This window comes from Octodon degus, unplaced genomic scaffold (assembly GCF_000260255.1).
Source record: "Octodon degus isolate 3935 unplaced genomic scaffold, OctDeg1.0 scaffold00029, whole genome shotgun sequence".
NCBI classification, from domain to species: Eukaryota; Metazoa; Chordata; class Mammalia; order Rodentia; family Octodontidae; genus Octodon; species Octodon degus.
The window spans coordinates 320443-328771 of NW_004524605.1; the positions used below are offsets into that span (position 1 = coordinate 320443).

Here is an 8329-nt window from a genome sequence, read left to right on the forward strand (position 1 = left end):
AAAAAATTAAAAAAATTAAAAAAAAAAATAGCGCCTGGGGCCTAGTTGGAAGTTCCTGAAATCCTGTCCTTTGTAGCAACTTGAGCGGCACTAGAGGAGATCATTAAACAAACTAAGCACAAAAATGCAAATAGAGCATCACATATTCTCACTTGTATTAGCCAGGTTTCCATCACTCACAAAATACTAGAACCAGGCAATTTATGAAATAAAAGTTTATTGAGCTCCCAGTTTTGGAGGGCCAAAGCCAAGTGCCTGAGTGCAGGCCCATGGAGGGCCACTTCCTGTGTCCCATGACGGTGCATAGTGATGGCGGTGGTGGAAGTAAGAGACCAGGTTTGCCAGATTCCCTCCAAGGGCACACACCAGATGAGTTAAGACATCCCTGCTAGGCTCCCCCTTTTAAAGCCCCACAGCACCTTTCAATACTGCCACCCTGGGGATGAAGCCCTGACACTGACCTTTGGGGACACTCAATAGCCAAAGCAGAGCATCATTCACACATAGAAGCTAAAAATATTGTTCTCACAGAAGTAGAGAGTAGAATGAATGGAGGTTACCCTAAGTTGGGGAGTGCAGAGAGGGTCATCATCAAGAAATCAGACAAGGGCCAGGGAGATAGCTCAGTGGCGTAAGTGCCTGCCTGGCAAGCACAAGGTCCTGAGTGTGATCTTTGGGACCCCCCTCCAAAAAATGGAAAGAAAAAAATCAAACAAATGCTGGCAGGGCTTCAGGGAACAGGAACACTTCTACACTGCTAATGGGCATTTAAACTACTACAGCCACTATGAAAACCAGAATGAAGATTCCTCAGAAGACTAAAACACAAAATTCCATTGGACTCAGTTATTCCCCTTTTAGGTATTTTCCTGACTTAAAGGCATCATATTAAAGTGATCCAAGGCACTTACCTCATGCATCTGCGCAGGGCATGTGTATTGGCTAGACCGAGCTGTGGTAGCGATGGATGCCTTGGACTGAGTTTTAAAGCCCAAAACAAAAACAACCAAGAGATTCCTTGAGAAGGGAGAACCAAAACTTAGTGAAAATATTAAAAATTCCATGCAGATTAAAGGGGGAAATGCAAATGCAACAGTGGCCCAAGTCCTGAAAGACTGTATGCACTGAAAAAACCATATGGAGTTCTGCACAAAGAGAAAAATATTATAAGACCATTTGAAGATCAGACATCACTGGAATTCTTTTCAAAGAAGTCAGATTGTTCTTTCTTCATGTTTGGATCCCATAATAAGAAGCGTCCCAATAACCTAGTAATAGGTCGTGTGTATGACTACCATGTGCTGAATATGATGGAATTAGGTATTGGGGGATTTGTGTCTCTAAAAGATATTAAGAACAGTAAATGTCCTGAGGGAACAAAACCTGTGTTAATATTTGCTGGCCATGATTTTGATGTGATGGAAGACTACAGAAGGCTGAAAAGCCTTCTTACTGATTTCTTCAGAGGCCCCACAGTGGCAAATATCTGCCTGGCTGGGTCAGAGTATGTTCTGCACTTTACTGCTCTGAAGGGGAAGGTTTATTTTCACAGTTATAATTTGCTCTTGAAGAAATCTTGTTGCAGAACACCACAAATTGAATTGGAAGAGACGAGACCTTCATTGGACCTGGTTCTGAGGAGGGAACACCTGGCTTCAGATGACCTTTATAAGTTACCTATGAAAATGCCAAAAGCTCTCAAGCCAAAGAAGAAGAAAAATATGTCTCAGGATACTTTTAGTACAACTTACAGAAGGATTCATATGCAGAAACAAGACCTAAGCAAACTACAAACCAGAAAATGAAGGGATTGAAGAAGCAACCTGCGGAAAGGCTAACAAGACCAGGAGAAAAAGCCAAAGAGAATTAAAAACAATTAATAGAACTTTAAAAAAAATTAAAAAATTAAGTGATCCATGAACACTCATGTTTACAGCAATGCAATTCATAATAGCTAACTCTTGGAAGCAGGGTTTATGTCCATCTACACATGAATGAATAAAGAAAATGTGCCACTGCTGGGCATCATGGCATGTGCCTGTAATCACAGCGTTAGGGAGGGTGAAGCAGGAGGGTCATTGTGAGTTTGAGACCAGCCTGGGGCTCCACAGTGAGTTCAGAGCTAGCCTGAACTACATATAGTAGACCTGGTCTCAGAAAGAAAAAAGAAAGTGCATTTGCACACAGTGAAGTACTAACTCCTGTGATATGAAAACTGAATGACTCATTTTTAGGAAAATGGGTGCACCTGAGAGCATCCAGATGTTAACTGAGATCAGACACATAAACTTAAATATCTGTCACCAGGTCCTCAGTACATGAAACGTGACCTACCCCACCCCTTGCTACTCTCTGTTCCTAGTACCTCTCACCCCTCTCTGCATCCAGCCAGGCTCCTTCCCTTCTTGGAAGCCCCTTACAACCTCAGGCTCCTCCTCTTGCCTTCCTGGAACAGGCTTGCTTTTCCTTAGCCCTGAGTACAGCAAGTGCTGTGTCTGCATCACAAAGTTAACTAACCCAGACTAAAAATATTCAAAAACACTGTCTGTACTGAACTCATACAGATTATTTGCTTGTCATCATTCCCTAGGCACTATTTACATAGCATTTACATTATATTATTTTAAATTATCTAGATTTAACATATATAGAGGGCTACGTGTAGGTTCCATGCACATACTCCACCTCTTACAGAAGGGACTATAAGATGTAGACTTCACAGATGTTGGTACCCACAGCAGGGTAGTCCCAGTGCCACAGGACATCCAGGGAAAGCGGTGTTCCCTCAATAATGGGTGTCAGCTTGCGATGGTACTTTGCTTGTTCCTCGGTTGCTGTCTGTTTCTGTTGCAGGACTGTCAGTTTGGTGCGGCAAGAACAGTAGATGATGTTTTCTGCAGGATGACTGGTACCATACCTTGTATTCTTTCTAGTGCTGAGTGACTGACCAACATGTCCCAGGACCCAGAGACATACCATGTCCATTTGGCTGGAGTGGTCAGGAAGAGCTTCCCAGAGGGCCTCCCAGAGACAAAGCTGGAAGGAAAGACAGGCTTCGTGTCAGCACAGACTATTTTAGCCAGCATCAAGCGCGAGAATGGGACCAAAGTGTGCTTGTAGAGATGAAGCAGACTGATCTCTGAAAAGGATCACGGGAACAAGTACAGTGTAAGGGATGGGAACACAGATAGGCATCAAGCACCCAGGGGGTGAGGCTGGGCCCAGAAAAACCCAGAGTTCTCTGAGCAGAGTCCGGGCACATCAGGCATCCAGCTCTGACCCTCAGGCCTTACTCCCAACTCTAGTGCTCCAAGCCAGTCCCAAGTCTGGCTTAGTCTGTGCCCCACCCTGATCTGAGCTCATCATAGCTTCTGTTGTGGCACATGTTGTACTAGTCTAATGGAATACCACAGACTAAGTAATTTAGAATGAGAAGAAATATATTTATCTCACAGTTCTGGATACTGGGTGGTCCAAGACACAGGCCCCACATCTGGTGAGGGCCCTCTTGTAGCGTCGTCCCACGATAACCACACTAACCCGCTTAGGAAGTTTTGGCCCTCAGGACTTAGTACCCTCTTAGTGATCCACCCTCAACACTGTCTCAGTGGTGATTCAGTCTCCAACACAGGAAACTGGGGACATATTCAACCATAGCAGCTCTTCTGGGGCCTTCTGGACTCCCCTTTGGTCAGTAATTGCAGGTCTCTCTGTCACAACAAGGACCTGTCAGTACCCTCCTTCCAGCCATAAGTTGGCCACCAGCAGTCCTGGGTGCCTACAGCTTGTTCCCATCTGCACGGCCCTTAGTGTGTGTAGCTACCTCTGAATCCCAATTTGCTTCTCTGAAAACTGGGATGAGGACATTTCCTTGCTCACCATGTGAAACACTTTCCCCACCCTCCTCTCTTCAGCTCTTCTGGACCAGCAGGGGAGGGGCAGCTGGCTGGGGCCCCTCTTTGACCTGAAAACAGATCTCTGCAGCCCTGAATCTGACCTGAGGCCTGCCTTTCTCTTTGCACACAGCTGGATGGGCAGCTTCCTTAGTCACCCCCCTCCTTTGGCTCCTGCAGATCTTATCTTGAATGTTGGCATGACAGGGCCTCAACCAGTGGCCCTCCCATCAGTCCTCCCAGCCCACCCAGTACCCCACCAAGGGCAGTGTGTGCCAGCTGTCTGCGGCACCACCCAAGGCTTCCCAGCTGTGCTGGGCAGAAGAATTGAACAACTTACCCCACCCTGGCTCTCTGGCCTCGGGAAAGCCCTGGGGAATTCCAAACTCATCCTTGGCCAGAGCCCATGCCAACACCCTGTCTCCTCAGCATCACCGCAGCCTCACCCACACACCCAGCCCAGCCTCAGTCCCTACCCCAGCTTCCTCCTGGGGAATCTCATGTGCCCCTGAATTCCAGGAATGCATAACTTCATGCATTGATTCAGCTCTGTGGGAGTAGGGCACACTGCCATGAGCCCAGTACCTAGGTCTGCTTCAGCCCCTTCTGGTCCCTCATGCCCAGTGGATCTCTGAGCAGCAACCTAGAGTCCTCAGACTCCCCAGAGGGCCAGGCACATGTTTGAGCACCAGCACTGACTTCGGTGAGGCTCGGGAAGGGTGTAAGAACCCTCTAGCATGCAGACTAGCTCCCTGGGGCATGGTCTAGGCCTGAAATTGAGAATTTAGATGCTTGAGTGGGTGTTGGTCAGCCACAGAAGCCACTGCAAATGCTGCTTCTTGCGTCCTGCAAAGGGTTACGGAGGGAAGGCCGGAGAACCCCACAGACTGGGTCCTTGGTTCTTCAGCATTCTTAAGTATTAGCTGGAGCACAGTGTGAAAAGGCCACTGAGGGCGTGATGCGCCCAGCCAGGTCTATTGCTTCTAGCCCGAGTCACTATTGGACTTGTCCTCTTGCCCCTCAGCTCCAGTGTGCCCTCTGCTGGTGGCATCTTGTGCACCAGGGTGTATCTCACTGAAAATCAATAGATAAGTGTAAGTCTGCATGGAGGAATCCTGCCTGCAGCAGCTCACCTGGGGCCCTCAGGCCACGGCATACACTCCACATTCAGTGCCACTTAGGGGGACTTCCTAGGAGACCCATAGGTTGGCTCACATTCAAATAGTGCCTGTTACCTTACAAATCAACCTCCTAAAGCTGTCCTCACCCTGGTCCAGCAGATTAGCAGGAATTACCACATGCCATTTAGCAAGTGAGGAAGTTGAGGTTATAGAACTTGCTACTATGATCCACAACTTACATTGGTTTTGCTTACTACTTTTTAACTTTACCTTAGAGAAAAGATTATATATATTCAGAAGAAACCCTACTTTCAGTTTTGAAGGCAGATCTTTTCCAAGGTTAGTGCTATGTACATACAACACTCTTGCATTGCTGGGCAGCAGCAGCAGTGAGTGGAAGCACCCTGGTCAGCCAGACAATCACAGGGGAAGCAGCTGACACTCTGCATTACTAAGTTGTGATGTTCAGCAGGTTAAATGTGTATAACACACTCTTCAAATGTATGGCATCTGCAGCTCATGATGGGCTCATCAGGGTGTAACTTCATCATCAAGTTGAGAAGCACAGTTTCGTAACTTCCAGGGTGTTAAGTGGCAGGCATATCCCCCTCCCCTACCCTCTTACTCTCTCTCTCTCTCTCTCTCTGGCTGCAGAACATGAGGTGGGTTTGAAAGCAGGACTCAGCTGGCTTGATCTGGTCCCTACAAATGCTGAAGCCAAGGCCAAGCCTGAGGCTCAGGCAGTTGCTAGCAAGAGGGGTCAACAGAGCAGAGAGGCCCTGCATCTTGAATGTTCACCATCAGTGAACAAGCTGTGCACCCTGGCCAGGAGAGGCAGCCTGGGGGTATTGGAAGCAATGACTGGGATAGCTGCAGATAGTACAGCAGATGTTAGGCTGCACATGACCGTTCCACACCTTTGGTGATGCCTTAGACTTTCTGCTCACCCAGTAGCACTCTCTCCAAGGGTGAGTTCCCTTAGGGATCTCCTTCCCCACGTTCTACAGAGAAGGTTTCAAAAAGACTGCCTGCCCCACCACCCAACACCAGGCCAAGGCACAAGGTCTGACCCAGAGCATCCACACTCTTCCAGAGCTATGCCCCTGAGGTAGGCAGGAGTTCAACCCAACATGACAACACTATTCAAGGGCTTTTGCAAGAACTGTTATCTGTGAATTTAATCCAGGCACAGAGAATTCTAAAGGGCCAGGGCCTGGCCTGTGGTGAAGCAGCCCAGAGCACTGCAGGGCCCAGGAGCAAGTGGGCTGGCAGGGAGTTGCATAGGCCTGGAGCAAGGATGGACCCCAGGCTGAAGTCTATAGTCTATACAGGAATCTTGCAAGTCTCCTGTCTGGACTGAGTTTTCTCTGAGTTTCCTCCCCTGCCAAGAGGAGTCCAGTAAGGTGTGGAGCCCTGTGGTCTAAGATCAGAGCATCATGTTCTGACAGTGCAGGTTGTGGGAGGTCATGGGGTCTGTGATACCTGGAGGCCAGGTGGACAGTAGCATGGCCTTGGAAGGAAGTGTGCATAGGAGATGTCAGGGAGAATCAGGGAACTGAGCCAAGAGAAGGAAGGAAGTTATGATGGGACCATGGGCCCCAACGGGGAGGGGGCTTTGTTCACTGGCAAGATATCTAGGTTTCCCACCTTACTTAATGCCCAGATTTGTAGCTAGGAAAGGGCAGTAGAGGAGGGATAGCAGAGTGGTGGGCAGGGTGGGGGAGAGATTGGGAATGTGGCAGTGATGCATCTCTTACTGAACCACCTTTCTGTAGGGCTGCAGGAGCTGTCCCTGCAACAGACATGCAGGCTTATTTGGGGGAAGAGCCTTCCAGGCAGAAGGAAGGCAAACACAGAGGCTTCCATGTTCAGTTATGCCCTTAAGAGTCATCATCCAACAGCCACAGAAATAGGCCTTGGGCCTTGCTGGTTCTATCACAGTGCCCTCCCCAATCACAGGTATTGATCTGCAGGGCAGAAAGCCTCCCCCTTGAGCCAGAAACTGGGTGTTCTTTTTGGTCAAAGTGGAGAGAAGCTGTGCCACCCTTTATCCACAAGGGGAGAGCTAGTCTGTGTGAATGAAGTCAACAGGTACTTGGAAAGGGAGGGAGAGAAGGTGGGGAGACCGCTAGCTGAGCTCATCGTGCTTCCAGCTGTCCTTGAGGTTCCTCCTTCCTGCCTTTCCTGGGTGTCCTCCAGCTAATGAGAATGGCTTTTGCATTGTTTGTTCTTTTATCTTGTGCATATTATGATGTTTTGATATCTTAAAGACTCTAGCTGGGAACTGACTTGTGCTTTTGGTTCTAGCTTTTGATTCTAGCCGATTCTTGGTGAAAGCAAAAGCCTAGCCAGCAGTGCGCCTTTGATCTACAAACAAACCAGTTAAAACCAGGCTTTTTCTCTCTGTCCTTACACCCTAGGGAGCAATTTTCTCCTCTGCTTTAATCACAACAGGACCAGGTACCAGGAGCATAGGAGTGCTCCGATGCTTTGGGGGAAAGTAGCCTGTTCTGAACCACTCACCCTGCCTGCCTTGCCAGTCCCACAGGCACACTAAGCAAGGTTCTGGCCAGCCTTTCCCCTTATGACTGTCTTCTGTCACTCGAGCTAGATGAGATGCCTCTCAGCTGCTCCTGTGTGATGCTCCCTGCCTCCTGCATCCAGGACACATGAGTTAATAAGCTTTGTTTTCCTGTGCCTGTCTCGTGTTTCCTTTTCTGGCTACACTTGACATCACGTTAACACAACACATGAGAACTTTCTCTCACTTCCTACCAGATCACGGTGCCCTGCTCTTTCCATGTAAGATACAGCTTGAATGTCACCTTCTCTAGTCTCTGAGAGGGTTCCCTGCCAATTCTGGGATCTTTGGAACACAGATGCTCAATGCTCAGTGTTGCCTACAGCCCAGTGCAACCTTTAGGAAGTCTTAGGGAAGTCTAAACCAGAGTTCATGGAATGAAGCCAACGAAACCCTTTAGAAAAGGGAAGGTCAATAAGGGGCAACATCTTTAAAAAGGGCATGCAATTCACCTACTATTTTCACTTCATCTAATTTGCTGTTTGAAAATCATGCTTACAAAAACTTATAAGGGCTAGAGTCGTAACTCAGTAGTAGTGAGTTTGCTAGCATGCACACTGTCCAGATTCAATCCTGAGCACAAAAAAAAAAAAAAAAAAAAAAAAAAAAGAGTTTGAGAACCACTGCTCTAAAATGTTGCACTGCAGTATTACTTTATTTAAATTTATTTTTGATTATCAAGTTACATGCATAAAATGTAAAGACTTAAAAAGGTGTAAGAATCATACCAAGAA

At 47.6% G+C, this 8329-nt stretch overlaps 2 pseudogenes; both read left to right on the forward strand.

The window, feature by feature from the left end:
- Positions 1-963: 963 nt before the first annotated feature.
- Positions 964-1880, forward strand: LOC101591349 (annotated as a pseudogene).
- A 1072-nt stretch (positions 1881-2952) lies between these two features.
- The window catches only part of LOC101591743, a 61920-nt pseudogene continuing 56543 nt past the window's right edge, over positions 2953-8329 (forward strand).